Below are 16,994 nucleotides of genomic sequence, written 5' to 3' on the forward strand. Positions count from 1 at the left end.
TTTGTCACAGTATGACAGAGAGTTAAACTGTAACATATGGACATGTCAAGGCGCCAGTCGTGTGGAATGTGAACCTGATGGGCTTGCCAAAAGCAGTTATGATTCGTCATTTTTGTAATTACCTATGGGTGTACCTGTGAGGGTATTTTCTCTTAAAAATGCCATACATTCTTAAACTACGGTCTCGCGCGTGTCTCAAGATCGGCATACTCTGATGGATTTCGGATTGATTACCTGGAACAGACAAAAAGCATCGTCGATTATTTTCAAGTCCTCAATGTTACTAATTAAAATTTACTAAATATACACTGAAGCCGTCTCAACCGTCTTAACGAACCTAGCCGAGATACGATCTAGTTTTCAGCATTTTATTTCATAAACGAAGGAAAGCTCTTCCAACATTCGCTATACCCATCCACCCCCACGTCATCAGCTGCAATCTCGGCAAGAGGATCTTAACAATCCCAAAAAAAGCTCGTCGGTACAATCGCGCCGAGTATCTCCCTCTCTCTCTCTCTCTCTCTCTCTCTCTCTCTCTCTCTCTCTCTCTCTCTCTCTCTCTCTCTCTCTCTCTCTGCTGCTGCGCGCATCACAAACGATTAAGCGCGCACAAAGCTCGCACTGAAATTGTTTTTTTCTCGAAAGCTTGCGGAAACGCGCACGCGGCGCAACATTATTTCGGGATGAAGTTGTCGCGGATCTATTCTTGATGCGGCGAGCGTTGCTTTTAGGTATATGCTGCACTGAGAGAGAGAGAGAGAGAGAGAGAGAGAGAGAGAGAGAGAGAGAGAGAGAGAAAGCGAATACACCGAAGAGGATTGAGGGAATCGCGAAGCATCGGGATACTAGATGTAATAAGCGTGTGCAGAGATGTTGTGGGCGATGGCGTAGGTTGAGAGGCTTTATAGAGAGGTATTTTTAGACTAAGTGTTACCGTCGATTGTGGACTTTGTTTTAAGATTATGATTGAGGGATTCTTAAATCATTGGACGTTTGCTTTGATTGTAAACTACTTATTTGGAAAATTGTTTGGAAAGGCAGGAAAAGGATGCAAAATTTTTTATTGAAAACGTAGATGTGCTTGTACGCAAAATCGTGAAGGTGAAAATATTCTAACGACGAGTATGGAAAAAACTATTACAACCATTAATGACTGAAGTATACTTGAGTATAAGAGGAGACGTTACCCCATAAAACAAACAGAATTTCATTGGATAAGCAGCGTTTAAACGCGAGATTCTAAATATTGCCAGTCATGGTTTTGCAAAGAACAGCGAGCTTGAGGTAATTACCGTGACCGCAATCTACTGCAACTCGCATTCCATGATTTGTGGGTTTACGCTACTGTATAGAGTTGAAAAAAAAAATAACAACGAAGAAGATTATAGAGGTGATTAATGATACATTGTAGGAAATTTTAATGCTAGTGTAGTGGTGTGCAATTTTGGTTAAAGCTTTATTTATTTTGAATTAAGCCAAAGTAAGTCAACTGAATAATTTTAATTAAGACAAAAATATTAGAACACCGTTACTAGATAAGACTTTCTGGGAACATCTTTCCATCTCGCTTTTGTGGAAAACTCATTCGCTCACACTTCCGATAAGTCATTGACAGAAACGACCTAAGCTTTCGGGACAGTCACGCCCCTTCATAAAAGCCCGCGGCCGGGAATTTCCATTGCTTTTCTGTTTGTTGACTTTTCCGGTGATACTTTGCGCGAATCGCGAACATCTCCAAAGCAGGTGTGGGAGATTCCGAGAGAATCGATCTTCCGAATACATCTTTGGAGGGTTTTTACGTTGACATTTCTCAGCGAGACTTTGAAAAAGGAAATAATAGTCATCGATCCATCAATAGCTATTTTTTCTTTTAAAAATAAGCTTCGCGGGGGATCTCTCTGCGTAACGGAAAAAATGCTCCCAGTCAGCGCGAAGACAAACGATTTTCGAAAACACGCGCGGCGCGTTGCGTTTATTTTCGGAATATTGAAGTTCACGCCGGGAAGAAAGCGGCGATCGAAATAGCTCTTTTGGATTTCAATGTTTTGAACGAGATCATTTTTTATGTAGGGAAAGGACGACGCGGCCATGGCTTAGCGCAAGGTTGACGAGATTATAATTTATTTATAAGATTATAATAGGACACTATGAAGTAGACGCCCCCTAGCGGCGTACCGCGTGTACTAAAATCTGTCAAACCAAAAGTCAGCTCCTCTACCACATTTCAAAAAAAAAAAGTCATCCATATACAACTCTTATCAGAAGAACAATAAAAATCAGCATCCCATCCCAGCAGCAGCACTCGTTCTATACATCAGACCGTTCGACGCTCTTAGAGCGTTCTCTCCACCTCTCTCGGAACGTCCGAAATAATATTTGGCACGCGCACACTGCCCCTCGGCATCGTCTTTATGTAAGACAGCCTAGCGAGCGCGAGATAATCGAGCTCTTCTATATACTTTTTGTCGCGCGCGCGCTCTTTGAAATATCGCCTCTGCGCTCTAGCCGCCCACGCCACAATGCCGCTGCGCTATACAGCTCAAATTTTCGAAAGAGAAAGACAGAGGAGGAGGAAGATCTGATAGCGAGCTTGCAGTGATTAACGGCGGAGTGCAGTTGTTCTGTTCTATCTGATGCGGAGGGGGATTTTGTAAGGGAATGCGGAACCAAGAATGAGATAGAGAGAGACACAGAGAGAGAGAGAGAGAGAGATGACGAGTGGTACAGAGTTCGCCAAATCGGGGGAGATTTGGCGGACGCGGATGATGCGCAGAATTCGAGGCGGATTTCGTTGAGGAGCAAGGGGGCGAAGAGGTGGAATTCGCGGAATCGGGTGCGGTTATAATTTTGATTTTGTTTGTTGATGCGCAGGCGGTGAGGTAAGGAGCGTGATTACATTAATTCAGAAGCAAATTATTTCAAGTTGTATACCCGACATCGAAACATAGAGCCATACATCTATTTCGAACGAGAATCCAACACCGGAAGCTGCAGCTACAGATACACAAGTATATAAATAACAATCTCCTGCTTGCAAAGCCCAGAGGGCATAATTTCAACTCCGCACATCCAAAACCGAAACCCACAAGAAAATCAAAGTCGCAACGCTCCTATACGATGGACGAGGAAAACTCGCCGATTGCGAAAGCTAGAGCAAATTCCTCTGGCTGACCGCCGCGGTTCTACGCGAATTTTTCTCACACGTCGAGCGAAGATTATCGCGCGTACTCTGTCTCGCCAATAAAACGAAAGCAGACCAGCGGTGTTTTGAGTTCCGCGATCCAAATTTCCCCGGACGATAGAGTGCCGACGGCTTGCGCGGAGGAGATTGATTCGAGCTTTGGATTTTCGAAATTTCGCGCAAAATCATGAGTTCGGGCTTTAGAGAAGCTTGGGTGATTTGAATTTAGTCGTCTAGCATATAATGCATCTTTAAAAAAAGGTTTTCCGAATTCGAGTAACGTTTCGCAAGTCTTCCTGGCTGTTATCTGCAGTAGCCGGCGGTTCAACGCTCCGCTGCTCAGCTAAGCTATGGTAGACGTCCGAATGTCGCGCTGAACCGAGACGAATGTGTACATCTTAAAGTGCAAAGCAGCTGAAGTCCAACGCGTTTACGACCAAAACAGGAGTTTTGGATTATCTAGGCGAGGAAGCCGGTAAACAGCGCGTGGATGACGTATGACGCTGGATGGTGCAATGAAAAAAGAGTTCACTTGTACCAAGAACCATATGAAGCAAAGCATTTCAACCAAATTAAATCATTCACGGTACGTAAACTCTTTCCTTACTGCCAGTATAGTGTAACCGAATCCTCGGAAAAGCTTATTGTTTACCCGTCGAGCTACTCCCGATCTTATTCCATTCGGCCAGACCTCATAGTCTTTGGACTCTGGCAAACGCTTCTCGCCCCGCTGCGCAGAGAAGAATCATGACCGACACGTGGAGCGATTAATAACGTGCGGCTGCCTCGTCTCTCTCTATGAGGCATTGTCGCAATTAGCGTCCGTTGTGTTCGCCGTTCGCCTCAGCCTGTTTCTAATTAAACTCGAGTCGCCGCTGGACCGTTGTCGAATTTGCTCGCAGAGACGACGTTATAACAGCGCTTGGAGAACGTGGATCTGGGCCAATGGATTGGATTGGATCGTTTCGAGCTTTATCGGGACTCTCTGGTTGAGCTGTTATTTCGAAGGGGGTCAAAGGAGCCGATTGCTGGCTGGGCTTTGTTTAGTTAGCGAGTTAATGTGAAATACATGTGTTATTTGAGAAAAATATTTTTTTTAACTTATAATTAGCGTGTTAATATTCTTTCATTTACAGTCGCACTAAAGCATATAGGTAAGGTATAGGAAATTCTCTCCATTACCCGCCAGCACTCCCGGCCTTACCGGTTCAGTGGAACCACCTGCTCAGATGGCAGCAGCGAGCAATCGCGGTTTTCCCGCTCAAGCTCGTGGCGCTTGGAGCATCTACCGCCAGGTGGCAGAAATATCATCGAGCTTGCGACCGCGGTATTTTTGAACACCAATGCGCGCGCAAACAAATAAACTTTTTCGCGCTTAATTGCACGAAATTTTCCAGATGATTCAGGTGGAAATTTGGCGATCGGCTCGGTGTTACAACCCTGAATTCTTTGTTTCGAGGGGAACGAGTATCAGTGGTGAACTCGAAGCCTTGAAGATTCGTGAGTAGCAAGAAAGCTCGGAATGCGCATCGGCGCTTGTTTTTAGGAACGGCCGTTGGAACGATGAGGTTTTATTTATAAAGCTACGTAGAAGGATTCGAGTGCAATTAGTTTTCTCTTTGTTTCCGCGCTCGAGCTTTTCAAGCTTATAGCTCTTAATATTGCGCCGCCGTTGACTCCATCGCAACGAGATTTTCAAAATAACGGCAAAGTGCTATCGCGATAATTTCCTCGGCATACAAACAACCACTAGAACCAACGTCACACACCTGGAAAGACGACAACAGAAAACATCATGTCTGATAACCAAAAACGGCGGGGGAACCGCGTTTGTTTACAGGCCAGCAGCTGAGCGCGCTCTCGAGAAAACTTTCCGGAGCCGCTCGGCAAGTTCTCCGCTCAGCCAAGACGAAATTAGCCATTCATGTGTAGGTGTATCCCTGTATCCATAGGCAAGATATATCGGCGAGAAGCGCAGAACCGAGACGTTATGGAGGAGAGAGAACAATGGGAGGCTTGTCCGCGCGAGAGAAGAGACAGGAGCGTATGAGCAAGGAGGAAGCCATTCATTTCGAGTCGCGGACGTTGAACGAGTGTGTGTGTATGTAGAGCGCGCGCAAAAGAGAGAAGAGAGTCAACGAGCCACGAGAGCTGAGGGATGCGCCGGTTCGGAGAAATGATTGATTCTGTAGAGACATTTTTATAAAAAAACTAGCTAATTCTAAGTATCTTTGCCAACATTTCGTCTGACCAAACCCTGTTACCCACTACTCGCAGCCTCTTCCTTCGACGGCAAAAAAGCTTCCCCCCCCCCCCCCGAAATTGATATTCCCCGACACGCATACGAAACAAAGCGAGTTTTACACGCGACTGCACAGCGATTATTCTTCGATTCGATTTCCATTTCCCGCCTCCGCCGTCTGTAGTCTCTCATCGTTTCGACATTTCACCAGAACCGCCGGCGTCTCTCTGCATACCGATTACGTGACGAACCTGTCGAACAGTACCACGTCTTACTTACATGCACCTACACACACACGCACGTGCCATATACGTCTAAATATCTTTCGACGATGCCGTTGCGAATATATTTATAGCGAAATCACGAGTTCTTGGTAAAAAGCTCTCGCTCTCGTCAATTATCGAGCCGAGAGAAAAGAAAAGCAATTAGAATTTATATTTTAAACCCCCGAGCGAAAATAGCAGCTGTTTTGCACAGACAGCGATGAACGCTTTAGAATTCAGAGCTTTTTCCGACGACGCGCGGGCTGTGTAAGTGCTTTCCGATATTTCTTTCTTGCGCTGCGCCACTGCTTCCGAAATACGAATGCGACGATCGGAAACGAATTAGATGACGTCCCCGGTGTCTTTTGTTTACTCGGCCTAGTAGTAATGAGCTTTTTTCCTATGTATATAGGTATACATTTGTGTAACCTCTGTTACAAACAGTACACGTCATCAGCGTTGAAAACCGCTACATTTCTCGCGGTCTCGAGAGTCTCGAGAGAAAGAGAGAAAAAAGCTCTCGAAACTTTCCGTCATACGCGGCAGTCGTCACCTCGTATACACGGCGAAAATGTGCGCCTATTTTTAAAGACTCCTCTTTCTCTTTTTCTGGGAGAAAGAGAGAGTCCGTTGACTTCACCACACGCTGACAGCCGAAAAATATACGCGCGAGAGCAATGTCTCTGGAGTCAGAGATGTAGCAGGAGCTTATCTGTGTGTGTTTCAACGATTGGCGTGAGAGCTTGCAGTTGGTTAGTGATGTTTTGACTTGAATGCGTTAGTTTTCGTTTCATTTATGGTTGTTTAGCGAAATTGAAGTGGTGCTGATCAAATATTTCATCGATTGTCGGAATCTGTTCATTTTTACTGTTTGGTAATAATAACGTACAAAGCACCGGCCAGTATCCTCAACATCATCATCATCATCATCATCATCATCATCATCATCATATCATCCTCAGTGTCCTCCCCCTTAATAAACCCATAAGTCTCCTTGAACCTCCATCTCTCCCAGCATTTACAACCCCACCCCACTACACCAAAGTACGATTTCATTTCCCTCTCGGTCGATTCGCTCGCAAGCTGCAGCGTCTCAATTAGCGGGCTGCTGACCGCAGCAGTAGCCTAGCCATGTTCACAGGCGGCGGCGGCGGCGCTTTTCGGCAAAAATAGAACGACCGGCGGCGATTTACACTACTTTACATACGCTTGTAGCTAGGCAAGTATATATACGAGGACGACGACACGCTTAAGCCCTTTGGACGATTAAAGCTATGAGTTATATCGGAGTTGGTGCGAGCATATTTCGGAGTGTTCGCGCGCGATGGGCCTATTCTTTGGGATTTGGAAGGGTAATATTTATTCCGGTTATATACTATGCTTCTGCTGCTTCTGGTTTCTGGTTCTAAGAGATCTCGCCTTGATCGCGCTTTTTACGATTGTCGGACGACATGGTTAGCTGCATGTATTTCGAGGCTTTATTGGATGATTCAAAGGAGAGCTTCGTGTGCTTTCGGGTTACATAGTAGGCTGATGTGGCCGCTACGGGATCGCATTGCGGATGGTGGTTGATTTTTGAGAGAAGATACAAATTTTATCCTACAATGATGTTAAATATAGATGACTGATGCTTATAAATACTCTAATCCATGTTATCGAAACATATAAAACTTCAAGTTCACGTAAGCGATCGAATCGAATGAATCGTTACGCAATAGTTATAACAGACGAGCTTTTTGGGCTCTTTTCCTCTCTCTCTCTCTCTCTCTCTCTCTCTCTCTCTCTCTCTCTCTCTCTCTCTCTCTCTCTCTCTGCTCGCACCGCGTATTTATAAAGCAGGTATAACACATGGCTAACAGAAGCGCTAACTAACGATCGCTGTTACAACTCTCGTCTTCGCGGCTGATACTCGTTCGCTGACAACGGATGGATTGTCTCGGTTGTACAGGATTTAATTCCTGACGGCGAGTCTTATCGCGAGTATGCGCATGTATGTGTATTCCACTGGTGTAACTGTTTTGTACCAGCGAGAGATGGAAAGTGAAAAGCCATGTTGGCCTAATGATGATCGGCGAATATGATTAGTCACGCTATCAATCTGTAGATGTTGATAGAAATGATGAAATGTCAGTGAACTGATCACATTTTCTTATGTCGCCGGATCGTCAGTGCCAAAATTAATTCAGAAGCTACCTCGATTACAACCACACACTTGATCCTTACAACAGACACCACAGCTTTAAAGCAAAACAAGGATCCTATACTACCTATGACACGTCATTGACTTCTGATAACAAATCGATGCATCTATACGGTCGATTCATCCCAACCTACACCGAGAGGTCAACAATCCTGCAGCAACTTCGTCGGAAATACGATACGCACACACGAGAGAGAGAGGGACCAGTGGCATCGACGCGTTATGTATTGCCGGCAGCTGCTCTAGGTTCGAAACCGCACACGGCTTTTTACTTCGCGCGCTGCAACCGAATTAATCTTCGTCTCCGCGCGGCTTTGTCGCCAATTATTTATCGCTCTATCGGCCAGCACTTCTTTTGTAGTAGTCCGGTCTGGTTACTACACCTGAGCGTGAAATAAACTTGTTTTTTAAATAAATAATAAAAAAAACGATCGAATAAGGTTATCGTACCTGCCAGTAACACAATCTTCTTTTCCGATACATTATTCCCCCCGAAGGTCAACGAACTCTCGCGTGGATTTCAGAGCTAGCGAACGATATGCGCCATTTCACTTGGAAAACTAAAAGAAATTGAGACAGTTCCGAGCTCGAGAGAAAGAAACAGGTGTATTTTTAAAATCTCTTAGAGGCGTAACAAGCTCTGACCGCCGCATCTCTTTTCTTTCACTACTTCGCTTCTTCTGATTCATCCTCCGAGTGGATCGAGCTTTGATGCACGCGTTTTATCATTGATTTACGATTGTTTTGCGAAGATTATTTTTGCTGATCGAAAACCAGGCTGGAAATAAGCGTAACTGAGTATAGCCTCGACTTACAGTGTATAAGTCTTCGCGGTTAAAATCACTCCAAATAAGAAGACACACCGCCAAAAATAACGAGATTAATCAGCAAAGTGGGCAAAACAAAGTAGTGTCAGTCGTGCGTAAGACAATCCGACGCGCGTTGTTAACCGGGCACAGAATGTTATATACCGTGGACGAAAATCAAAATCGCCGTCGACAGACTAACGACTGAGAGCTAGACTCGAAACAAGGCGAGTCTTGTCCTCTTCCGCGGTTCGACGACCCAGTTCGGATCTTTTGGCGGTCGCCATCGAGTGCTACTCGCGCGCGCAGGTGTGTATGATCGCTTAATTTGCTTGCGAGTATGAGATCGCGTTAAAATTTTATTTTCGAACTACGCCGCCGCGAGTACACGTATCCAATTAGCATAAACTAGTACGAGGATTCGTGGGCGTTGATTAATTCGGTTCGGCGCATCTTATCGGTCGAGCAGCTACCGGCTTTGATGCTGCAAGCTGCTCTCTCTCTCTCTCTCTCTCTCTCTCTCTCTCTCTCTCTCTCTCTCTCGATGATAAATTACACGTAAACATTATTCTAATATGCGGAGAGACGAGGTTCGAGTTTATGTATACTCTCCGAAGAGACGAGGTTGACCTTAATTAAGTGCATTGCGGAGGTTATTAATAATTCAGCTATATTTATGAGAAATGAGCTTGCGCTTATTCCACGAGATCGTATGACAAATAATGTGGTGGTTCTCTCGTGTGTGTAGGCGCTAGGAAATCAGAGACAATTAAGTCTTTCAGTTTTCGCGGCTCCGTCCGTTATACCATGAATATCGTTTTTTTTTCTTGGTCGGCGGTGTAATTAAGCGACTTCGTAATTTCGAGAACACACGGGATTAGCTGTTACCTCGATACCAACAATTCTTCTTCACAAACATGGAAAAGTACACGACGATCCCAAATAATTTACAGCAGAGGCATCATCAAAACAAGCTTATATCCAACCCATTCACGAAGAAAGAACGGAAACGTCGCGCGCACGTGTTTCCCCCGCATCCTCGGCGGTAATTCTCGCGATTCTATCTTTAAAGATCCTTGAGTCTCGATCGCGTGTGGTGTGCAAATTGCACGCAGACATCCGACAAAGCCTCCCGCGTCACCGGAAACGAATAAGGTATCGCATGCTGTTTTCCACTATACCTATATGTATACCTGGTAGACATAACCTATACACGCATAATCAGGTATAGTCGAAACGGTGCGAATGACGCAACGGCCGAAGAGAGATGCGCGAATACTACTTCCACACTGGCGAAAACTCATTGGCGGCGACGAGGAGAGAGAGAGAGAGAGAGAGAGAGAGAGAGAGAGAGAGAGAGCGAGCTTGGCTCTGAGGCAGCTAAACTCGCTTTTATTATAAACGGGCATCGAAGATATATACGCGAGGCCTGCGCCACCGCCATCGTATATTTTTGGATCGCGCGCGCAACTTGAAGTTCGCCGGGGTGTGTAGAGAGAGAGGATGTATAGTTGACGGAGATAGAAGGAGAAACAAGGAGAGAAAGGTTATGCGTGTTGGGATGAATGGAAAAAATTCAACTTTGTTGTAGGGATTGACCATAACCTAACAAGTATTTAGGCTATTCTTAGAATAAAATTATGTTCAGATCTCTTAACACAAACAACTGGACTACTGGACACACGTAAACAGAGTATTCATCTCGTGCCACGGCGACTCTCATCAGCGCAGCAGGAAGCGATAGTCGTCGATAAAACGTGTAAAATATCGACTTGGCTGCTTGCGGGGATGATTTACCCGGCGCTACCGCAGTTGCGTATATATAACGCACGAAAGACGTAGGAAAGTATCGTAAACGTCTCGAGCCACTTTATATCCGACCGTCGATGGTATAATATACTTTCTCTCGGTTAAGTGAAAAAGACATCGCGAGACCATATCCAGGTCAGCGTGTTCCAGGTGCGATTATGTCATTGGTAGATTAACTATACAAAATAATACACGTGCGACCAGAGATACACTTACTCGGCTCATCCGTTGCCAAGACAAACAATAGTCGGCGCTTTTTGCCCGAACAATGACAACAAACTATAAATCGCAGCCACACACGACTGGATAGATGCACCTGATGTGCAGCACATAACCACGTCGTTGAATCTACCCTCCTGAAAGATCAAACGTCGCTTGGTGCGGTGTACGAATATAGAATGTCAGGCAAAGTGAGAACAAAAGGGAAGCTCACTCCCGACTGCCGGTGAGACATACACGATCCGTAGTAGTGAAAGAAATCTGACGTGACGCGGAAGCTTTACGAGTGTCGCCAAACTCGAATGGAGTTGTGAGATCTGCTGTCGTCTCTCGCGCGATACACCGGACACTTTCAGCGAACATGATTGATGCGGATGTGCGGAGCTCGTGCGTGTATGTGCCCTCGACGAAAGCTACTCTGACGGTGACTTAAGATTATACGTATTCGTTCTTATAAAATATATTGTGAGATAGATAATCTGCAGGCCTCTATAGTTCAGAGTTTGTTCGTCGACCTTGAGGGTTTTAAATACCAGCCCAGTCGAATTATATAAATAATTATATAATGGGAAATTCTTTCTACCGAACTAATAATTCGATGTTCCTCATTTTCCTGAAATAGCTCTCCCGCGCGCACACCGACGACTATTTCGGTAACTTCAAAGAACTAAATACGCTTATCCCGAAAATAATGCGTATACATATCACGCTTCGAATAAATATTACCCACGACTACTCCATTACTCATTCGGTTCTCGCATCGAAAGCTGTTGGCTATGCTCGACTTTGTGTACAGAGATCGCGACACCCGCGCGTAAATCTCTTAACGCCGATAATCCGAAACTGAGAAAAAAAAGCATCAGCGAAACACGCGCGAAAGGTCGAATCTTGCTGACACAGTCGTTCTCGGACGGTTGCAATATTTTTGGCATTTGGTGAGCGGCGAACGTCCGTCCGATTTAGAAGACGCGCATAACGCCACCGACGAATATCACAATAAACAATGTAGCTTTACGTCTTTCAAAACTCAATTAGACTCCGACGTGTTTTTCCTATCTGTGCACTTTCGACAAAATAAATATATCCGAAAAAAGTCTCCGCGCGCCTACGCGCAATGTTTAGTTGTAACGTGTACTGCAAGTGAAACGACGATGATAAATCGTTCGGTGGACAGACACAGGAAGTTATCAATAATTTCGATCTTGGCAAGAGATCCGAGCATCTCTCCGGACATTCTTGTGAGCGGCGCTATTGTCATCGGCTCTACTAAAGCATTGTTTTAACGGCTACTTGATCTACTGTCTATTTTGAAATTCACCGCGCACGTATAGGAAAAATTTGATCTCGAGGGAGCTGTACAACGATTTTCGCTAAAAAGGTCTCGCTGTCGGACAAATAGAACGCTCGGAAGATGCCAAAAATGTCCGCTTCAATTTCAAGCTCTATCTCGTTGGCTTTTAATTAATTAAACCGGCCAGGATCATAATAGAGGTACGTGGGTCCTACAGTGTCTCTCTTCCTCTAATGTAATCGCGCTTCTAAATCGAGAGCAGAGAAGGACCATTTTTCAAAAAAATGCGCGGCCGATTAGTCAAGCGAGACATGGAAGAGGCGCGGTGTATAACGCGCGGGAAATTCAAAAGCGAAATAGGAAGACTTGCCTCGCAAGCTTGCCAAGAGTCAAGGAAGAGTCGTCCCAGCACGAGCTTTTTCATGGTCGGAATGAACATTGCGACGAATTAAAATTTCCACGCAGCACAGTTGGAGGACTCTGCTGCAGGTGTCAACGTCGAAAAGAAAGGTTGCGCGCTTTATCTTTCGTTTAGAACGTAATTTGCAAGAATAAAAATACACTTGGTGTGGATCTTTTGTAAATTTGCGTTTTTGGCATTAGTCAAGAGAAAAACGTAGGGATAAATTGAACAATAGACGAGCGATTTAACTCGGGATGCATTTAGCTCGGATCGTAATCAGTCTGTGTTTATGCGAGTTCACGTGACGATTTGGTGATTCGGAATTTCGAACGAGTTACATGCCAAATATTTGAATAGTTAAATAACCGGGATCGTTTCGATTCCGTCGAATGGCCGGCTTGGCAGGACTGTAGGTAAACTATGCGCGATTTGTGCTTGCGCGTAGGTTTTGAAGAGCGGTAAAAGGCAGTGACGCATTTGTTACAAAGCTTCATTAATAAATGCCGCTGCTTGTATACTCGCTTTAAATCTTGTGATTAGTCACATGACATACACAAATCACTGTGAAATTCCTTTTCTTCAGCAAGAGATGCAATTGCGAGACGATCCAAAGGTCACATAAATTATCACATGAGTTTCATATACAACGAAATTGCATAGCTACAATCCACAGTTTATCAACTCGCTCTCCACGATTCATCGGTACACGACCAACAGCTCAGAAACTTTTTCGATCCCATCGTCACGTGATTCACGTAAACTATCACCGCATATTTCCACCACAATAGACCTCGTCTCGGCATTCCTCCGTATTTTTGACTCTCCAAAAGACCACTATACGCGCCGTCCGCCTCATCATCATCATCATCATCATCGTCGTCGTCGTCGCCGTCAGCACAACTCGTTCCTCCCGCAGAGCCAAGACTTTCGCAATGCAAACCTGACCCGAAAGAGAAGATTTTTACGTGCGAGCGCACCTGCGCGTCTCCCGTTACTACTTGCGCGCCGTAACCTTTGCGCCTCCCTCGGGCGACTTTGAAAATTTGAGGCCAATGCTAAGGCACTGCTGCAAAGAAGCTACTACTGCTGCTGCTCTGCGCTTAGCCTACTTAGACTTTTGATTTATAGGGGCGACGATCGTCAGACACCTCCGAGATATATATCCGAGAGACGAAAGCGAGGGATGTCGAGCGGGATTTTTTCTTCTCCTTGGGTGGATTATTCCAACGACGACGCTGTGTTGTTGTTGACGCAGGCTCGAGAGTCGAACGAGTTTGATGCGAGAGATGCAGGAAAAAGGTTATGTCATCTTATAGGAGAGTGAAAAATGCAATTCCGGTCAAAGCACGCGCTGCTAGCTTGTACAAATAGATAAATCGTTTATTCTATTATTGCCGCGGTAAAGAGTCCTATAAGCATATGCTTCCCGAGAATCGTCTGTGCGAAAGCTTGTGAGCGTCAGAAGCAGATCTCCAATAAGTCGTTTATTTCCAACGCGTGTTTGAAAGTAAGGTATTAGCGTAAAGCAGCTGCGAAAATTAATGTAGTGGCAAGTGCGCGAAGACGACGCGCGTCGTCGCCGATTTCTCGCGCTCGCGCGCTTCCTTATTTAAACCCTCGCGCTGCAGCATCGTCGTCGCTGGCGCTTCTTCTGCTTCGCCGGCCGCCGCGGCTGCTTTCGTTTTCGACTTTATAGTTCTATTATTTAGGATTACGTGAGCGAGCAGGGGGAAACGAGGTGCGAACGCGACTGCTTGTAGTTCAGCTACTGTACTGGATCCTACACAGTGTCTTTCAAGCATTTGTAGTGAACGTTTTGTGATGGTTGAAAAAGTATACTCGGTCGGTAAAACAGCTTATCGATAAGGAATCGAAGCAATAACCGACAATTTATGACTTGTGCTCTGATAAGTTGCATCGAAACAGGTGTAAAAGTCCATCTTCTTCTTTCGAACAGACAGAAGCTCGTGCAGCATCAGAGTTCGACAGGCCATCCAAGTTAGGCGGTTTTCCCGGCCGAGTCCATCCAGAAGCTCGGCGAACACATTCATACACAAAGTCATCGCGTGCGGCTATAGTCCGACCTCAATGCTATTTTAAAAGTTTCCGTCTCTCTCTCTCTCTCTCTCTCTCTCTCTCTCTCTCTCTCTCTCTCTCTCTCTCTCTCGGCGGTCGTCTCCTTCGCGTTCGCGATGATCCGCCGCCGACGCCGTACAGTTCGATCGACCGTTCCCATAAATTCATCGCTCGCGAGATGTATTTTCGACGTGAGGGAGATATTTTTTTCGCGATCGGGCACTTGCTGCGAACCTGGTTCTATCGAGTATCACACTCTTTGTGTGCCATGAACGATAACTTAATCTATCTTAACGATTAAGGTAGTCTTTCATCTTTCAAGAATTTCGCAACCGGACGTTGATACCTTCGAACTCTCGCGCCGATCGCTAACCGATTTTTCCAGCCGATCGTGTGCCGATTCATCCGCAAATACATTGCGATTACACAGGCTCTCTTGTTCAAGCTGGACCTGTCGATATTACAGAGAGAGCATAACAGCTCGAGAGCGAAATTGCACGTGTCAAGAGCTTCAGCCGAGCGCTAATTCTAAAATCGTCGGTGACAGTGACGCAAATTCCCGGCGAGTAGTCTTCGGCTTCGACGCCACCGCCGCGCCTGCGTCACGCTGATAATCGCATCTAGCGAGCGAAGCGCGAAAGACGAGCCGGGGGAAGAAAGCAAGAGAAACGCAAAAAATAAATTCGCGCTACGATGTTCTGCTGCTTCTTCGCTTGGGAGTTTTTTTTCGAGAAGACGCGACGGATTAAACTTCCCGATGCTGTAAATATAGGGTAACGACTGATTTTTATCGCGCGCTGATGTAAGGTGTCCTATGTGTATTTTGAGTTTTACCGGAAAAAAAAGTTTTTTAAAAATCGCCTCTCACAACTTGAAAGAGAGAAAAAAACAAGAGGTATAATGCGCGTTAAGACAGCTGGCGATAAAATCCGATTTGCAAGCTTCACTTGGTGCAGAAAATTCTCAACGTCGGCCGCGTCTCAAAAGAGCAACGCATCTGTCAATTTTGTCGGCTCGACGACACACATACACACACACACACAGAGCGCGGCATCTTCAAAATGCTCTGCCTCTTTTCTTTTATATATTCCTCGGCCGCTTCATTCTCTCAAAACACTTGTCAGCGTTCTATTTCCGGAGCGCCTTCCCTTGTTTATAGAATGGCAAAGAGATTCGCAAATTAAAAACGGATTTTCAAATACGCGCGCATGTACGCGAGTGCAAAAGATTTCGGAGAACAAGACAGAGAAAGAGAAAAGCATCGACGCTAAAGCTTCGCGCGGTGTTTAAAGGTCGAGAAACCAAGATAAATTTTTCGGAATAATAAGATCGTCTTAAAAGCTTGAAAAGTTGGCGCGAAATTTAAAACTGATGCGATGGACGTTAGCTCTGTGCTTTCAACAAAAAATCGAACAAATTTTCGAAAAGTTCAATATAAAGGCGAAAAATTTTCGCACGTGCCGGCGTTATATTTCGGCCGTTCGGCGGCGATTGACAGTAGCGAGAATAAGCGAGAATCCGTTAGGCGCCGGACACGAGCGGAGAGACGTTCGAAAAGCTTAAAAATAAAAGTTCGCCGCGCCACCGCGAGCTATTACGTATGTGTATTTTCATCGGGCGGCGGAGGGGAACAGATTTAAAGATCGACGCACTCGTAAACTTTACCCGGTGCGGCTAACTAAACGTATTATACGGTTGTATGCGAGTGAAGGAAGCATATAGATGACATGCATTTCATAACTCTCGTTGAGGTTTTTTTTTTCAACGGTCATTGACAAATAAACGATATATATTATAGAATTCGACTATTTTGTTAATTAGTTATTTGAAAACAAGAATCCGGTTTGTTGTTGTTCGCGCCCGCCGAGAGCTTATAACAAATAAGCTTTATTTAAAAACACTGTCGTCGAGCTAACTGTGTTGACAATTAATTATAGAAACTAATGAGCAAACTGCAATTTTATAAATATATCACAGCATAAACTCTCTAAGATTTTTATTTCAAAATATTGATTAAACAACAACGACAAGTCGGGTAATGCAGACACAAACAGAATATAATCTCTCAGCGTCTAAAATCCTTAGAGCAAAAAGCGATAGCTGTATCGTGCCGTTCGACCAGCGGCGAAGGATCAAGGACCGGAAGCTCGAAATGCACATAGAGCGCATCTCTCTCGAGGAAGAGGAGAAACGTGGCGCGCACGTGTTGTCTCGTCGCCCGTCGAGATTTCCCGAGGAGCCTCGTCAGTCACGTCCCCCGTTATCTCCCGTTTAAACAGAATTTTCAGCGATGTTCTATTTCCCAACGTTGTAGGTTGCAAAATGAATTTTGAGGTTATGTCGAGTGCGAAAAATTTAAGGTTGCTCTTACAAGTTTTCCGGAGAGAGGACAAAGGAAATGCTGTTCGCGCCAAGTGCAGTCGCTTTGTTGATTCGAATCGAGATCTCTCTCGGCATCGGAAGAAAATAAACGGAGATATTTAAACAAAGAGGGAACATACCCT

General features: G+C 45.1%; 1 protein-coding gene across 6 annotated transcripts in view; it reads right to left on the minus strand.

Annotated features, from left to right (window-relative positions):
* Nucleotides 1-16,994, minus strand: part of LOC100117977 (tropomodulin) — a 63,298-nt gene that overhangs the window by 45,156 nt on the left and 1,148 nt on the right. The window lies entirely within an intron of this gene.

The sequence above is a fragment of the Nasonia vitripennis genome, chromosome 1 (genome assembly GCF_009193385.2).
Source record: "Nasonia vitripennis strain AsymCx chromosome 1, Nvit_psr_1.1, whole genome shotgun sequence".
NCBI lineage: Eukaryota > Metazoa > Arthropoda > Insecta > Hymenoptera > Pteromalidae > Nasonia > Nasonia vitripennis.